Genomic DNA, 16,665 nt, shown 5'->3' on the forward strand with positions numbered 1-16,665 from the left:
AGGCATCCCATGAGAGCACCTTTATTAGCATCACAAAATGAAAAACAACGACATTGTTTTATACTTTAGTACTTGATAGATTTCTCAGTGTCATTTTCTTTCATCAATTCTAATTCATATATTATAATTTATAATGTAATTAAAATATATTTGACTCTCCAGTCAAACAGGCAGCTCAGCTGGTTCTTAATAACACAAAATAGTAATAATAATTTGCAACCATAAGTGGAGAAGAGTTTCAGACCTATGTAATTACATGACTAAAGGAGAAACTTAGTCGCTAAAATTAGAGTCATGATCATTAAAATTGGTGCTTCATTTATAACAAACGCATTCACTCTTAATACACTACAGTTCATTAAATAGAACAGGCAGTCTAATAAAACAAACATTACTGTTGACCTCAGTTGACTTTCTCTTGCTATTTTGTATGAGAACCATAACATTATTAATAACCCATTGATATTTGCATTTCTTTCAACGTTGAATTAAGAATCCACACATACATGACTATCATGTTTTGAAAATCATCGGGATTATGATGTTTTATGTGCATATGGCCTATTTATTAATCTTAACATATTAACTGAAATAACTGAGCTTCCAATTAGTTTTTAAAAGATGATTGAAATGGTTACAAATGTACAAATTGTGAATATTAATAAATGTTTATTTACACTTACGTCTGAATACAATCCTATAGTATAAGGTAATGAATGGATTACCTCTGCAGTTAATGTTATAAGAAATTAAGAGTTAATATTCCTAATATACGAATTATTCTAAACCTTTCATATGCTATTAGTTACTTTATATAAGCTACTGTAGGGATTCTAGTCTCTAATCAATATCATATGCAACAGTGTCACAAATTTCCTTCTTGATATGTGGACCTCAATTATGATCATTTTTGGTTTGTTCTGAGGACACACCTGTTTACTTCTTCCTTTATGCTTAGAGATGACTCCTGGTGATACTAATAAAACTATATGTGGTGCCAGAAATTGAGTCTAGGACAGCTGCATGCAAGGCAATCACCTTATCTGCTATACTGTCCCTAAGGCTGGCAGAAATTATTTTATACTCAATCTCAGGGTATGTGCAAACCTTACTGCTGGGAAGTCAATATGATGTGATTTTAAATATTGCAGCCTATTTTTATCATTATTAGCAGGTTTGGAACTCACCTAGATGAATATGAGAAGTGTAGCATCTTTAAGGTCAAAATGTGATTATTGAGATCCGAGAGATAGTATGTAAGAGCTCCACTATCAGAGAGCTCTGCCAAAATGATGCCTTAGCACAGAACCAGGAGAAAGCAATGAGCCTGCTGGGTGTAGACCCTCCCAAAAATGATTTTAGGTGAACTGCCAAAATCCTTTATTATTGAGTATCTGAAATTTATCTTCTATAGTGTTTAAGGAATTTTGTAATCTAAGTGAAATTGGTCAGCCTTCTCTCTAAGGAGACAATATTTTTATAGAATAGGCATTTAAACAGACAGAAAAAAGATTATTTTCTGCTTATAAGTTACTATTAACTTTCTTTATAATTTATAAGAAAAAATAAATACAAATGCATTAAAAATAACGAAGTTTTCAGATGTTAAAGAAGAGAAAATTCAGGCAGAATTTTCCAGAAATATGGTTGAGAGGCTAAGGCTGCCCAAGCTTCACACATCAACATGCTCCTTCCTGCTCCTGACAGACCTTGGCCCATTCACTAACTGTAGAAAATGGTGAAAGAAACTATTACTATGATTTTGTTAGGGGATGGGGATGGAGTCACTCACTGCCACCAATAAGGAATTGGAAGAATGTTTACCAAGAAACTAACATATAATTACCACCCGGATAAGAATCCAAATTAAGAATAAAGTTTACAGAAATTTTTCAAGCTCATGAAGTGCTCTTTGATGCAAAGAAAAGGCATTTGTATCGCAAAGGGGGAGAACAGGCAATTAAGTAAGGTGGAACAAGTGGTGGGTCTGTTTCTCCCATGAACATCTTTAATATTATTTTTGCAGGTGAGGGGAGGATGCAGAAAGAAAGGAGAGGCAAAAATTTATGCATCAACCCTCTGTAACCTTAGACTATTTATATAATAATGCAAGAAGAAAGCTACCTCTACAGAACATGATTTGTGCAAACATAGCAAGAAAGCAGCAGTAGAGTGAAGTCCCAGTTGCTTTGGTCACTGTCACTGTCATCCCTTTGCTCATCGATTTGTTCGAGCGGGCACCAGTAACGTCTGTCATTGTGAGACTTATTGTTACTGTTTTTGGCATATCCAATACGCTATGGGTAGCTTGCAAGTCTCTGCTGTGCGGGCGCGATACTCTCAGTAGCTTGCCAGGCTCTCCGAGAGGGGTGGAGGAATTGAACACGGGTGCGCCGCATGAAAGGCGAACGCCCTACCACTGTGCTATCGCTCCAGCCCTGTTGCTTAGGTATTGAAATGCAAATAAGAATTCATCAAATAGTAACAGGAATGGTTCACCAAATTCATTCTGTGTGCATGGAGTTCCAGAGGAATGGGGAATTAATCAATCCTAAAGATAAATGTAAAAGTTAAAAAGAGGAAGAATGACACTAAAGAGAAATGTAAAAGTTAAAAGTGGAAGAATGACACCCTGAGAGAAGAAGACTCTGGAATTTTTTAATTGACAAAAGAATGAAAGATGGCAAGAAGATAATGTTCTATGGTAAAAGAGATCAAGAACCAGGACTGGAACAAAGAGTCATTCCTTGTCATTTTAGATCTCAAGGACCAGGGTAATTTTACTAGGTAAGGAGAAGATCTTTTAATGTGTATAAACATACAGTTAGTTGAAACGTTCTGTGCCTTCAAAAAGTCAGTATCTATTCTTGAGAACCAAACTGCATCCAGGTCAGACAATCAAGCATAGAGATGTTAAGTATTTACTACATGAAAGCTTGGTAATTTACCATAAAGTATATGAAAAGAGTATACCATTATTGAATTTGAGGTAAACTTTCCCGAAAATGGTTTTCTCTCTTATAAAATCTCTTCTCTAGGCACATTAAAAATGCTCTACATCACTAAACATCAGTGAGATGCAAATGAAAACAATGAAATATCAACTTATACCACAGAGACTGGCACAGATCAAAAAGAGCAAATACAACCAATGCTAACTTGAATGCAGGGAGAATGGGACTCTTTCATTATTGGTAGGAATGCTGACTGGTCCAGCCCTTCTGTAAAACAATATGGGCATTCCTCAAAAAATTAGAAATTGAACTTCCATTTGAGCCAGAAAACGGGATATATTCTGGGAATATATCCCGGAAGTGCAAGAAAGCACAGTATAAATGACATCTGCAACTGTATGGTAATTGCAGCACTGTTCACAGTAGCCAGAAACTGGAAACAATTTGAGTGCCTGAAAACAGTTGTCTGGTTGAAGAAACTATGGTATATCTATACAATTGAATCAGCCTCTCCATGCTCATCCTTCTTAACGCTGCCATCTTGGGGGCTCTTTTGGTGTCAGGTAATTGAGGCCCATTGTTGTTTTTGGCATATCGAATACGCCACAGGTAGCTTGCCAGGCTCTGCCGTGCAGGCGAGGTACTATCGGTAGCTTGCTGGGCTCTCTGAGAGGGATGGAGGCTTTTAGGGTGGCCTCCAATCACCCTTACAGGTGTTCCCATGGTTCATACCATATTGGAAACCCATAAAATATGGTGAATAAATTATGGAAAATAGGTATTAAGTGTCCGGAGCGGCCTGGACCATGGAGAGCCTGATAAAATCTCAGGGACGAACTAGACTGCCAAAATGAAGAATGACTAAAATGACTGTCTGTACATTCAATGCATGTACACTGGCATCAGAAGCATCCATAGAGAACCTGATGGTGCAAGTGCAGAAGATCAAGTATGACACCATTGGTCTGACTGAAATGAGAAGACATCAATCACATCACGCCATTTTTGACACTGGAGAAGGTGTCAAAAATCAGATAGGCTGGACACAAACCGCAATTCAGAGACTACCTATGGACTAGAGCTGTTACAGACTGGATTCCACGGGATGTCCAAAGACAGCATGGCCACCCACCAGGATGGTCAGACTTTTTCGCCAAAACCCTGAATGAACGATTGGAGGCTCTTACTTTTCCTGGAGTGAGCAGATATCATTGGGCTACACTAGCAGGTGACTGGGACAAATGGAGACCTTACTGGTGCCCGCTCGAGTAAATCGAAGATTAATGGGATGACAAGTGATACAAGAGATTTTTTTATAATTTATTGATTTTTTAATTAGTGAGTCAAAGTGAGGGTACAGTTACAGATTCATACATTTTCGTGCTTGTTTTACCCTCATGTAATGTTGGAGAGCCCATACCTCCAGTAGTGTCCATTCTCCACCACTTATGAACCCAGTATCACTCCCACCCCCCTATTCAATCCCCCCACCCCACTGTGCCTCTGTGGCAGAGCATTCCAATTTGTTCTCTCTCTCCTTTTGGGTGTTGTGGTTTGCAATAGGGGTATTGAGTGGCCATCATGTACAGTCTCTAGTCTACTTTCAGCGTGCATCTCCCTCCCCACTCGGGATTTCCAATCACATTTTACTTGGTGTTCCCTTCTCTATCTGGGATGACTTTCCCCCAGCGTGTGAGGCTAGCTTCCAAGCCATGGAGCCAACCTCCGGGTATTATAAACTACTATTCTTGGGTATTAGTCTCCTACTCTGGCATTTTATATTTAATAAATGAGTGCAGTCTTTCTATGTCTGTCACTCTCTTTCTGACTCATTTCACTTAGCATGATACTTTCCATGTTGATCCACTTATATGCAAAGTTCATGACTTCATCTTTTCTAACTGCTGCATAGTACTCCATTGTATAGATGTACCAAAGTTTCTTTAACCAGTCATCTGTTCTTGGGCACTCGGGTTTTTTTCCAGATTCTGGCTATTGTAAACAGTGCTGCGATGAACATATAAGTGCAGATGTCATTTCGACTGTATTTTTTGACTCTCCAGGATATATTCCCAGAAGTGGTATTGCTGGATCAAATGGAAGCTCAATTCTAATTTTTGAGAAGTGTTCATATTGTTTTACAAAGGGGCTGGACCAGTAGGCATGCCCACCAGCAGCGTAGAAGGGTCCCTTTCTCCCCACATCTTCTCCAACAGCGGTTGCTTTTGTTCTTTTGGATGTGTGCCATTCTCTGTGGTGTGAGGTGGTATCTCATGGTTGTTTTGATCCGCATCTCCCTGATGATTAGTGATGCAGACCATTTTTTCATGTACCTTTTAGCCATTTGTATCTCTTTCTTGGAAAAGTTTCTGTTCATTTCTTTGGCCCATTTTCTGATGGGGTTGGATGTTTTCTTCTTGTAGAGTTCAACTAGTGCTTTGTATACCCTTGATATCAATCCTTTATCGGATGGGTATTGGGTGAATATCCTTTCCCACTCTGTAGATTGCCTTTGTATTCTGGTCCCTATGTCTTTTGCGGTGCAGAACCTTCTTAGTTTAATATAGTCTCATTTGTTTTTCTTTGTTTTTACTTGATTGCTTAGTTCCGTGTCATCTTTGAAGATACCTTTATCTTCAATATTGTGGAAGGTTTTGCCGACCTTGTCTTCGATGTACCTTATGGATGTGGTCTGATGTTGAGGTCTTTAATCCATTTTGATCTTAGTTTTGTGCATGGTGTCAAGTCGAGGTCTAAGCCTATTCTTTTGCATGTGGTTTTCCAGTTATTCCAGCACCATTTGTTGAAGAGGCTTTCCTTACTCCACTTCACTTTTCTTGACCCCTTATCAAAGATTAAATGATCATGCATTTGGGGTTGTGTGTTGGGTATTCTACTCTGTTCCATTGGTCTGCGGCTCTGCCTTTTTTCCAGCACCATGCTGTTTTAGTTGTTACCACTTGATACAAGAGATATTTTAAAATGCTTTTTTTCACTGAAAAATTCAACCAAACAACGTGCATTCATTTTACCGCCACCATATGTCTAGTTCTAAGTTTCTTGATGGGAAGGACTTAACTGCAATGTTATGGTAGAGTCCACCTGTTTAAGGACTACGGGAAATGTGAAGTTAACATAGCCACTTAAATTTGTCATTTTAAGTTTCACCAACATGAAGATTATCCAGTCAGACAAATAACAAAAAAACCTTTAAAAAGCAGCCAGAAAATCTATAAAAAGAGGATCAGAAAAGGAAACTTTCTCTATTTTACTCCCTAGTCGCCCATGCTCTGTTAGGGAAGAAGGCATAAAAGCAGCAGTTTTTACACAGGTCAACTGAAAATAAAGTAAAGGAAAAGCAACAACGAGGTATAGAGCTATGAGTCTTGAGAAACAGACCTTGGAGCCCCAGCAACAGAGCTACAGACCTCAGTCCAAGGGGATGCAGAGAGCATCTCATAATATCATGGGACAAGGTGAGTGATGTTGTACACTGGTAAGGTCATTTTGGGGACAGGACTGTCCCACTGACCTTCCCACATTGTCCATTGGAAAGGGCAGAGTAGCTTAAGGACCAGATGAGTTACTTAGCACACTTGAAAGAGAAACCTGCTTGGGGACAAAAAGAGTGATATGCCCATGAAACAAAGAGAAGGAATCCTTGAAAGAGGAAGTCTCAGTTTACCTTCACCAGCTGAAGCGCCTTTATTTTAGCCAATAACATCTTAACATTCCATACATTACCCTGTTTCTTAAGGCTCTCCTTAGAACCAGCAACCCACAGTTTCACAGAGCCCTAAACTTGGCCTGAACATATCAGACTGTGCCTAAGTCAAAAGTCAAATGCATAACCTAAAGGTCTTAAATAAACAAACAGTCATCACCAGCCTAAGTAGAAATCAAGATGTTAATCTTAGCAATACAAAAGTTCCATAATTTAACAAGAAATTTATAGGAAATAAATGGGAATCCTGTGATGCAGACTCAATTTTCCTTAATTGATTACTTTGCTAAATTCCTTGAGCAGAGAAGTTTCTTTCTTGTGGTAACTTACCAAAATAAAGTCTATGGAATGGCACCTTTGACTGCCCAGCAGAGTGAGTCTCAAAATATGAGACAATGGGATGCTTTTACTTGTCCAGGTTGTAAACTAGCCTCAAAAGCTCTGAACAAGGGAATAATCTGACCATATGTTGTACAGTTTCTGCTTCCCCACCTTGGATCCCTGGCTCCAGACATGTGAACAATTGTTTATGTTAACACATATATTAAAGACAGTTAGCAGGTACATTAATAGTTAGCAAGTACATCAAGAATTAATATGTACATTGAGAACAAAGACTGAGATACTTACATAATTTTGACTATAGAGTGACAAGCAACTAACAAATATATTTAATGTAGCAAATTGAAAGCAGTGTAATCTTTCTTGCCTAGGTGCATATTTCCAGTCCCTGTTTTTGTAAAATAAGCTAATTTTTTTTCATTCAAGAGATTATATGGATCTTGGGGGTTTTGACAAGGATGATTCCCCACACTTTCTCTTCTGTTTTTCTGAAAATCTTCTATTTCTTTCTAACTTGGATACCGATGACCATTTTTGACTCAAAATTTTCATTCCTGAGAATATTCCTGAAAATATTGAGGAAACTGGGAACCACTTACCAATACAGAGACCAAAGCATGGATCTGCTTCTAGGACACCTGCATCATCTTTAATCAGACACCTGGATCCTATTGAAGCAGACAGGCAGGTAGATAGGGAAGGGTTCCTGTGGCAATGTATTACTAGGGAATAAAACCAATATCCTCAAGGCGACAAAAGCCCACAGGAACTAAGACCTGATAAGAACTTTGCTAGCACAGACCAAGAGAATGCCAGACTTCCTTCTTAGAGAAAGTCCTGCAGAAACAAAGTCTAGGAAAGTAATATCAAAAATAACCATCAACAACTCCCAATCCACTCCAGTGGCACCACCACTAGTATCAGACTCTTACCTAGGTAGAAAACCCCAAATGGGTCAGGTTGGGAGAAACCATATAAAAGCCAACTTGAACATAAGAAGCCACACATATGCTGTCCAAGCCCATGTCTGTGCTTCTGCCGAGTGCATGTGGTGCCCGAGCACATGTGTCACCCACATCTCCCCTCTTGAAATGTGAGCTTTTATGCTGAGTCAGGCAGATAGATAGGGAAGGGCTCCATGGAAATGAAATCCCAGAGAAGTAATAAAACCAGCAAGCCAGAAGGCTGTCAAGACCCACCTTTTGAGCACAGGGTCTGAATAACACCTTTAACTGGCACCAGCACAGAACCAGGGAAGTCTGGACCCCTCCACTGAAAGAAGATTCAGCAGAAGTAAAGGCCAAGGAAAGGACATTCAAAGATCATTAACTTATCCCAATTCTACTCCCTTGGCAACTACCCTAGCAATGGACTCTTATATAGTAGAAAACCCTATGTGGGGCAGCTTGGGAAAAAAAAAACATATAAAAGGCAACCTGAACAAAGGAAGTGTTTTTATGTGCTTCCTGAGCCCATGTACTGCTGTGTCTATGTGTCATAGCTAAGCACATGTGGTACTTGATCACATCTCCCCTTTTGAGGTGTGTAGTGGGGCCCTCTCCACCTTTCTACAAGCCTGTGTTCTCTCTCTTGAGTGTGTTACTGTCTCTTTCTTCTATCTCTCTGTCTCTCTCCCTCATTCCCTTTCCTCAAACACCTCCAAATAAAACTGGTTTTACTTCATTGTTTGTCTTCTCCTAAAATTCTTTTTTTGTGAGAAGGCAAGGACCAGACATGTCTGGTTAAGGCCTAAGACTGACTTTCCTGCCCTGCAAAAAGAAATTTCCTCACTCCAGCCTGAGTCCATGGCTCCCCAAGAAATTGGGTTATGGACACTAATTCCCATTCTGTACAGAACAAGTGGACATAAATTATGACTTGATGGCTAACTAGTGGGACTCTCAGGACTCAAGCCATGTAGGAGATACCCACGGACTTTTATCAGCCCTTGCCTTCCCAGTCAGTTCCAGAGTCGCAGAGGTGGATTGGGTGAAGGTGGTTGTCTCTCTCCTCTCCACTTCAGTTAAGTCACCAGAGGTCCACTGACAGCAGTACTTTCATATGTAATGCTGGAATGTGTACTGGGTCTCCCTCTCCCAATCTGGAGAAGACTTTGTTCTCTTTTGAGCAAGCTGTTCCCCCTCTTTCTTTCTCTTTCTCTTTCTCTTTCTCTTTCTCTTTCTCTTTCTCTTTCTCTTTCTCTTTCTCTTTCTCTTTCTCTTTCTCTTTCTTTCTCTTTCTTTCTCTTTCTCTTTCTCTCCTCTGTCCCGTCTCTCTCTCCCCCCAACCCAACATTCCTCGAAACTTCCAAATAAAACCTGTTATACTCCTTACTTGTTTAGTCTCAAAATTGTTTTCTGTGGGAAAGGCAAAGAACCAGGAAGGTCTTCCAAAATTCTTTTCTGGGAGAAAAAGGCGAGGACCAGAAAGGCCTGGATTTAAGGTCTAGGGCTGACTTGCCTTCCTAGCAATGAGCAAATGCTCACAGCAGACTCTTTTCTGTCGTAGATTGCACTAGTACTTCCTTTATTGCAAAGGTGGATAGAAAGAAAGTGGTAGATCCCTTTCCTGAGATCCCATCTCTGTCGTCCCCACCTCACATAAGTTACCACTGGCATCAATCTGAACATTGGGAGAGAACGTCCTACTTAAACATTGTAATAAGGAAACATTAACATCATAACCTTCAGTAGTTTTGTATATTTATTGTATATAAAAATTCTAAGACTCATTCAGGACATAAACAATTTTTCGGTGACATAACTGTGGTGCCCAACATTTGTAATTTCATCATGAGATTGTGTAGAACAGAGAAACATCCATCAGAGTCAACTTAAAACAAGAGGATTTCAAAGACAGTTATTTTTCTTTTGCTATCCTCACTGGGTCTTAAGAGAAGAAACTTAGACTTAATCAGTTAAGCAAGTAAGAAAACCCAGTTCACATTTTGTGTGGATATATAAAGCCTAAAATGGGAGTTACAAAATTAAGAACAATTATTAGGTCTTTCAGCTGTTTTCTCTCAAGAGATCTGGGATGGAGTATGCTTCATGCTGTTGTTCATCGTGGTGGTTTTATTAAGAGGTATTAAATCTTATTTCACTGTCATTGTCACTGTCATCCCATTGCTCATCAATTTGCTCAAATATGACATGGGTAGCTTGCCAGGCTCTGCCTGGCGGGCGAGATACTCTCGGTAGCTTACTGGGCTCTCCAAGGGGGCAGAGGAATTGAACCCGGGTCAGCTGCGTGTAAGGCAAACACCCTACCTCTAAGGGAGCTTTCATGTGTGTAAACTAAAAGATACAGATATTGGAACTTCTGTCCTTTCCAGTCAGAAGTTACAATTTCTTCCAGTCTGGCAGATATAGATATTAGATCATCAGTACCATTTCTTCAGGGTAAATCCCTTCAGTGAAATTCTCTCTCACAATTGAGGTTCTCATGAGTCTTTGGTCCTTCCCTCAAGGGCAGAATTTACGTACAGGCAGAGATTTGTTTACCCACCATTGGAAAAACCAGTAAAGTGGCAAAACCCAATAAAGTGGCAAAAACTTGTCCCAACAGGCTCATTAAGATCATAATTCTGCTGCTTAGTTCAGTGGTTTTCCAAGTGGTCTATCATAAGCCCTCCAAAAGATGCATAGTTTAATTACCATATCTAAAATTCCTGAGAGTTTGAGATTATTCCTTCTAAAACAAACAGTTGTGCTCTCCCTGCTAAATAATTAGCCATTTCCACTGTTACTCAGTTCTTAAAATTGGCATACCTACTTTCCTCCTGGGATTGAATCAAATTATTTTACACACATCTCACTCTCTTCAAATGATTGACCCGGGATATATTATATATAATACTCTCCCTTCCAGGCATTGGTTACATGTCTCCTGCTCACCTCCCAGAAATAATCTATAGAAAGTATAAACTTCATGCCTAAGTCCAAAGATAAGCAATAAAAGATTACACAAGACGGTGCTCACACTTTCTGGAGGCTTACACTGTCTCAGTCTGACCAATATTTTTCAATAAAATTATGCTGTTCTTGCTCTACTAGTAAATTATTTTACCATACTCATGCACGGATGAGGTGGAGTCTGGGTTTTGCTCTTTTCTCTTTACCAAGACCCTGGGAAGTAAAAAAGGCATTCTTATACAGAAAATCACTTGTATCACTTGTCATCCTGTTGATCTTTGATTTGCTCGAGATGGCACCTGTAACATCTCCAGTTGTCCCTGTCGTGTGCTAGTGTAGCCCAATGGCATCTGCTCATTCCAGGAACATGAAGAGCCTCAAACTGTTCATTCAGGGTTTTGAAGAAGTCTGACCATCTCGTAGGTGGGCAGCCACGCAGTCCTTTAACGTCCCATGGAATCCAGAAAATAAAAGGCAATAAAAACTTTATTTAGGAAATAAAAGACTTTAGATATAAGATTATGATGTATTAAAGGTAAGTATGGCTGTTGTTTGCGTGGCATTAATGAAAGGGTTGTTGGATTGAGTTTGCCTTAATAGATGAATTGATAGCTTTTTTTCCACTTACAGAAGAAAAGTGGCAGAATTAACACAAATGGTCCTGCTCAGAGGCAAGAGATGATATCATAAAACAAAGATTTTGTAATGAAGCAAAATACCCCTTTTTGGTAACAATTCCAGAAGGCAGAAATTCTAATAGAAATTTGAAAGAAGCTAACCCTCTGAAGGTGGGTGTGTTGTTTAAAGGTTTAATGAACGAACCATCACTTGTATCACTTGTCATCCTGTTGCTCATTGATTTGCTCAAGCAGGCTCCAGAAACATCTCCATTCATCCCTGTTGCATGCTAGTGAAACCCAATGGCATCTTCTCGCTCCAGGAACATGAAGAGCCTCAAACCGTTCATTCAGAGTCTTGACAAAGAAGTTTGACCATCTCATAGGTGGGCGGCATCTATATCCCATGGAATCCAGTCGGTAACAGCTCTGGTCCAGCGGTCATCTCCAAATCACATTACATGTCTGGTTTTTGACGCCTCGGAAAACAAGACAGCGTCCCTGATTCTTGATCATTGACAGAGGTCGGACTTTGGAAACTTCTCTCACTTGAGTCAAATGTGATACTCCAAGCATAGCTCCTTCGATTCCTCTATGGGATACCTGAATAGCGTTATCATCCTGTTTTCTTAGGGCCCAGGTCTCTGAGGCATATGTTAGTGCAGGAAGAATGTTGTAACAAAATGATGTGCGTGGAGCCAGAGGTTCTTCGTTCTCTTAACAACTTCTTCGACCTCTTGAAGGTGTTCCACGCTGCTCTCTTCCTCCTGCACAGCTCAGGTGTCAGGTCATTTGTCATGTTGAGTTCTCGGCCTAGGGACACAGTGAAATGTCCATTCTGTTGAGAGCAAATGGAAAGTAAGGAACATGTCCGTTTCTCATGAACATTGTTTTTGTAAGATTCAGCTGTAGTCTGACATTTCCACACTCGTGGTTGAAGTAAGCCAGCATTTGTGCTGCTTGGATAATGTTTGGTGTTATTAGAACGATGTCATCAGTGAAGTGGAAATAGTATACTTGCCAACTGTCTATCTTCACCCCCATTCCTTTCCATCCCAGCTGTTGTATGATGTTCTCGAGGGTGGCACTGAAGAGTTTTATGAAATGGTGTCATCTGCCAAACCCCTCTCTTTATGTCAATGATCACTTCCTTGTAGAATGGTTAGATCCTGGTGGAGAATCCATAAAACAGCTCAAGAAGGATCCTGATGTACTGAGTTTGAATACCCTGTTTGGCTAGGGCTTTGATTACTGCTTCAGTCTTAACAGAATCAAAGGCCTTTTTAAAATCGATGAATGTTAGACAGAGCAGCATCTTGAACTCTTGCAAAACCTCAATGAGCTTGGTCACTGTGTGCATATGGTCGATCCTGCTGAATCCTTCTCGGAAACTGGCTTGTTCGCATGGCTGTCCTTCTTCTAGTCTTCTACCAATCCTACTCAGGATGACTCGAGTGTATAATTTGTAGACGATGGACAGCAAGCAGATTGGGCGATAGTTGCTGATGTCATGGATGTCTCCCTTCTTATAAAACAGGATGGTCCTGCTGGTTTTCCAGGTGCTGTACACGTTTTTACCAATGAAATGGTGTGTCAGATTTTGGAAGGGAGGACGTTGGGAATGACATATCCATCCTGCGGAATTTGGTATATGAGAAGGTGGATGTGGCTATTGAAGAGATCCAAATAGAAGTGGTGGATAACCTTCTCCATTGCCCCTCTGGAAGATGTGATAGATCCATCAGGACATCAGAGGGCAGTCATCTTGGTCTTATAGTTGGCGAAGGACAGGCGGGCATTGTGAATATTTTTCTCGGCTTCTGCCACATCAGCCAACACTGCTGCTCTTCTCTCTTTGAGGTCTTCTTTTATCGCTTCTCTGCACAGCTTTGCAAGCTCAGATGGTAGCTTGTGTTTGCCTGAGGCTCACGCCAAACCACGTTGGCAAATGAGCTCGAGGGTTTCCAAAGACAGTCATCTTTCTGTGTTTTATTTCTCTCTCAGAGTTTCTCTCACAGTCATGAAGGTGCTGAAGTAGTCGGTTGTATTCCTCATCAATGTTGTCAATGATGGCATCTTCCCATATGTCCTCAGTAGTGCCAAAGAGCTCCCAGTTGTTGGTGGTTCTGGGAGTTCTCTTCTTAAACTTTTCAGCCCTTTCCCCCCACCCCCTCCATGAAGTAAAATTTCACACGAAGGCGATGGTGGTCTGATCCAGTTTTGAATTTTGGGACAACAACATACATAGGTCAAGCAAATCCATCAATTGAATATGATGTGGTGAGTTTTGTTATGGAACTGTCCGCCAGGAGACTCCCATGTCCAACGTTTAGATTTGGCCGTCTGGAACTGCGAGTTACCTTGGATTTTTTTGGTCAACATAATGAACTCAGACAGTTTCTCACCCTTTTCACTTCATTCTATGCCGTTGGTCTCGATGTGGAGTTCTTTGGTGACTTTCTAGGTCCTATCTTGGAGTTAAAATCACCAACAATCACCTTGTAGAAGGTGTGGTCTTCTTTATAGAAATTCTCCAGCTCCATGTAGCACTTACCAATTTCTCCTTCATCATAGTTGGATGTTGGTGCGTAGATGACAAAGATAGAAATTGCTGGAAATAAGCCACATATATTCAAACATAAGCATCCGGTTCGGTTTGTTAGGCATTTGAACAAATTGATGTTCATGGCCACGTTCAGGTTGACGAGGACACCAACACCACTGATGCCTCTACTGTCGCATACTGCTCTAAAAGGACAATAACCATTGGTTATTCAGAAGAACTTCAGAAGATGGATCTTCTCGTTACCTATAAATAAATCTGTGAACACTCTACTGGAATGGAGAAGGTAATTGTGGAGGTTAAGGGAGGAGTGCAGTGGAGACACCAGGTTATGTATCTTCCTTTTGAATTCTCTCTTTCTCGCATTTTTGGGAGGTTATACCAGGATTTTCTCAGGACTTTTTCTTAGTAATTTTAGGATACAATGCTATTGAAAAATGTTCATGAATCCATGCTTTCCCTATAGATAATCTACAAGGTCATATATACTCAGACCTGGTGTAAATGGACACAAATGACAAGATTTTAATCAGCTATTTCCATCACTGACACACTAGTTTTCTTCTGACTTCTCTGTAATCAGGGTAACTGCTTAGATATATTTAAAGATGTTTTGTTAGACTATTCCATGGCATTCATTCATGCACTTTATTACTAAATCAGGATAGAAACACATCTTTGGATATTTTTAAAATATATGAAATTACACATAAGAACTTTATTGTTAAATATAGAATTCCATGGAGTAGAAAGGAGAATTATTTTTCAATATACATTGCTATTTTTTCCTTCCTAGATTTGACCTTTATGAGAGCAACAGTTCTATATTATCAATATGATGCCCTCTTTATTGCTAAATCCAGGGAGAAAAATCTTACAATAGACAGGGAATAATTTTATATTGACATATGTTGGTCAATAAAATCAAGTAAAAATCAAGTAAATACTATTGAAAAATAGTTTAGAGATGTCTGTGGCCCTGAGTCAGACAAAATGACAGTTGTAACTATCTCTGTGTCTGAAGTGATGATGAACAAATGTTATAATATGGAAGAAAATTTCCCTAATCTAAGGAGTCTTTGTGTACTCCTACATATCCAGCAGGAATGCTAATTAAATATCAGTGAGACCAAGTTGCAGTGTATTTAAGCAGCAGAGGGATGAGGGAAATACATCTAAGAGAGTTTATCCAAATTAGAGCTCCATGGGGTATAGCTCTAAAGGAAACAGCTGTGTGCACAATTATGTCAACTCCTTCTTGGAGAATATCACATTACAGCTCTGCATTCCAGATGAAAAAAATATTTAATTCTTTTCCCATGCAGAGGTGGGAATCTTTTTTCTTTTTTTTGCTTTTTTGGGTCACACCCGGCGATGCACAGGGGTTATTCCTGGGTATGCACTCAGGAATTACCTCTGACAGTTCTCAGGGGACCACATAGGATGCTGGGAGTCAAACCTGGGTTGGCCATGTGCAAGGCAAACGCCCTACCTGATTTGCTATCAGTCCAGCCCCAAGAGGTGGGAATCTTTACCAATGATATTGGAGGTCTCAAGGAAGAGAGGGTCTTTAGGAAGCCCCTCCATTAGACATAATCTACTTTGATTGATACCAAAAGAATCCCTGAAATATAACTTCCAGTTCTATTAATAAAATATTTCAATCTTGAAGAGATTTCAACTGGTCTTTCAGTGTTGATACCCTCTAATACTAATTACTATAAATTCTGTTATAATAAAATTTGAGACATTTTGTTGGGAATTGTGGAATCATAATTCAAAATAAAGAAACCTCACAAGTCTAGCCTTCAAGTGCATTTTATTTGGCCTAATTATGAATTTTAAACAAATTAATTAAATACTGTTTAGTGAGATACGCAATGTCTGATTTTCTACACCACTTCTGTGTCTAACACTACAGAATATCCATATCTTCTTAGTGCTGAAAGAAAATATTTCAATTGCTTCACATCTCTGGTAGACTAATAATGTCTAATCTCAAGGAATTTTATCTCAATATAGTCTCATATTATAGCTCTTGTTTATTGTAACACTTTATTAACACTATTTAATTAATTAATTAACACTTCATCATCCCAGGTAGATAAATCACTGGGTTAAGCTTTTGATTTTCTGCCAACGTACTAAAAGCAAAATGCAATAAAACTATTTCAGGAGTAAGAGGTCCTGGAATAATGTCTTCTGAATTTGGATTGTATTGAATGTATGTAGTAGTTAAGATAGGATAATATTAATTCTTCCAACTCAAGACCATGGACTATTTCTCCACTTCCTAATGCTTTCTATTTATTTCTTAAGTGTTTTGAAGTTTTCATGATATAGATCTCCCTCTTCTTTTGTTTAGTTGATTCTAGGTAATTGATATTCCTGGACACTATTTTGAATGAGATGGATACTTTGATCTCTTCTTCTTTGATTCATTATTTGCATATAGGAATGGGACTTTTTTGTGTTCAGACATTGTAGCCAGTCACTTTAATGTATTAGCTTATTGTTTCTAGAAGGTTTTCTGTGGATTCTTCTATGTATA

At 39.4% G+C, this 16,665-nt stretch overlaps 2 pseudogenes; both read left to right on the forward strand.

The window, feature by feature from the left end:
* Positions 1-1,816: 1,816 nt before the first annotated feature.
* LOC101542409 (dnaJ homolog subfamily A member 1-like) lies at positions 1,817-6,265 on the forward strand (annotated as a pseudogene).
* A 68-nt stretch (positions 6,266-6,333) lies between these two features.
* The window catches only part of LOC101542142 (acyl-protein thioesterase 1-like), a 114,005-nt pseudogene continuing 103,673 nt past the window's right edge, over positions 6,334-16,665 (forward strand).

The sequence above is a fragment of the Sorex araneus genome, chromosome X, assembly GCF_027595985.1.
Source record: "Sorex araneus isolate mSorAra2 chromosome X, mSorAra2.pri, whole genome shotgun sequence".
NCBI classification, from domain to species: Eukaryota; Metazoa; Chordata; class Mammalia; order Eulipotyphla; family Soricidae; genus Sorex; species Sorex araneus.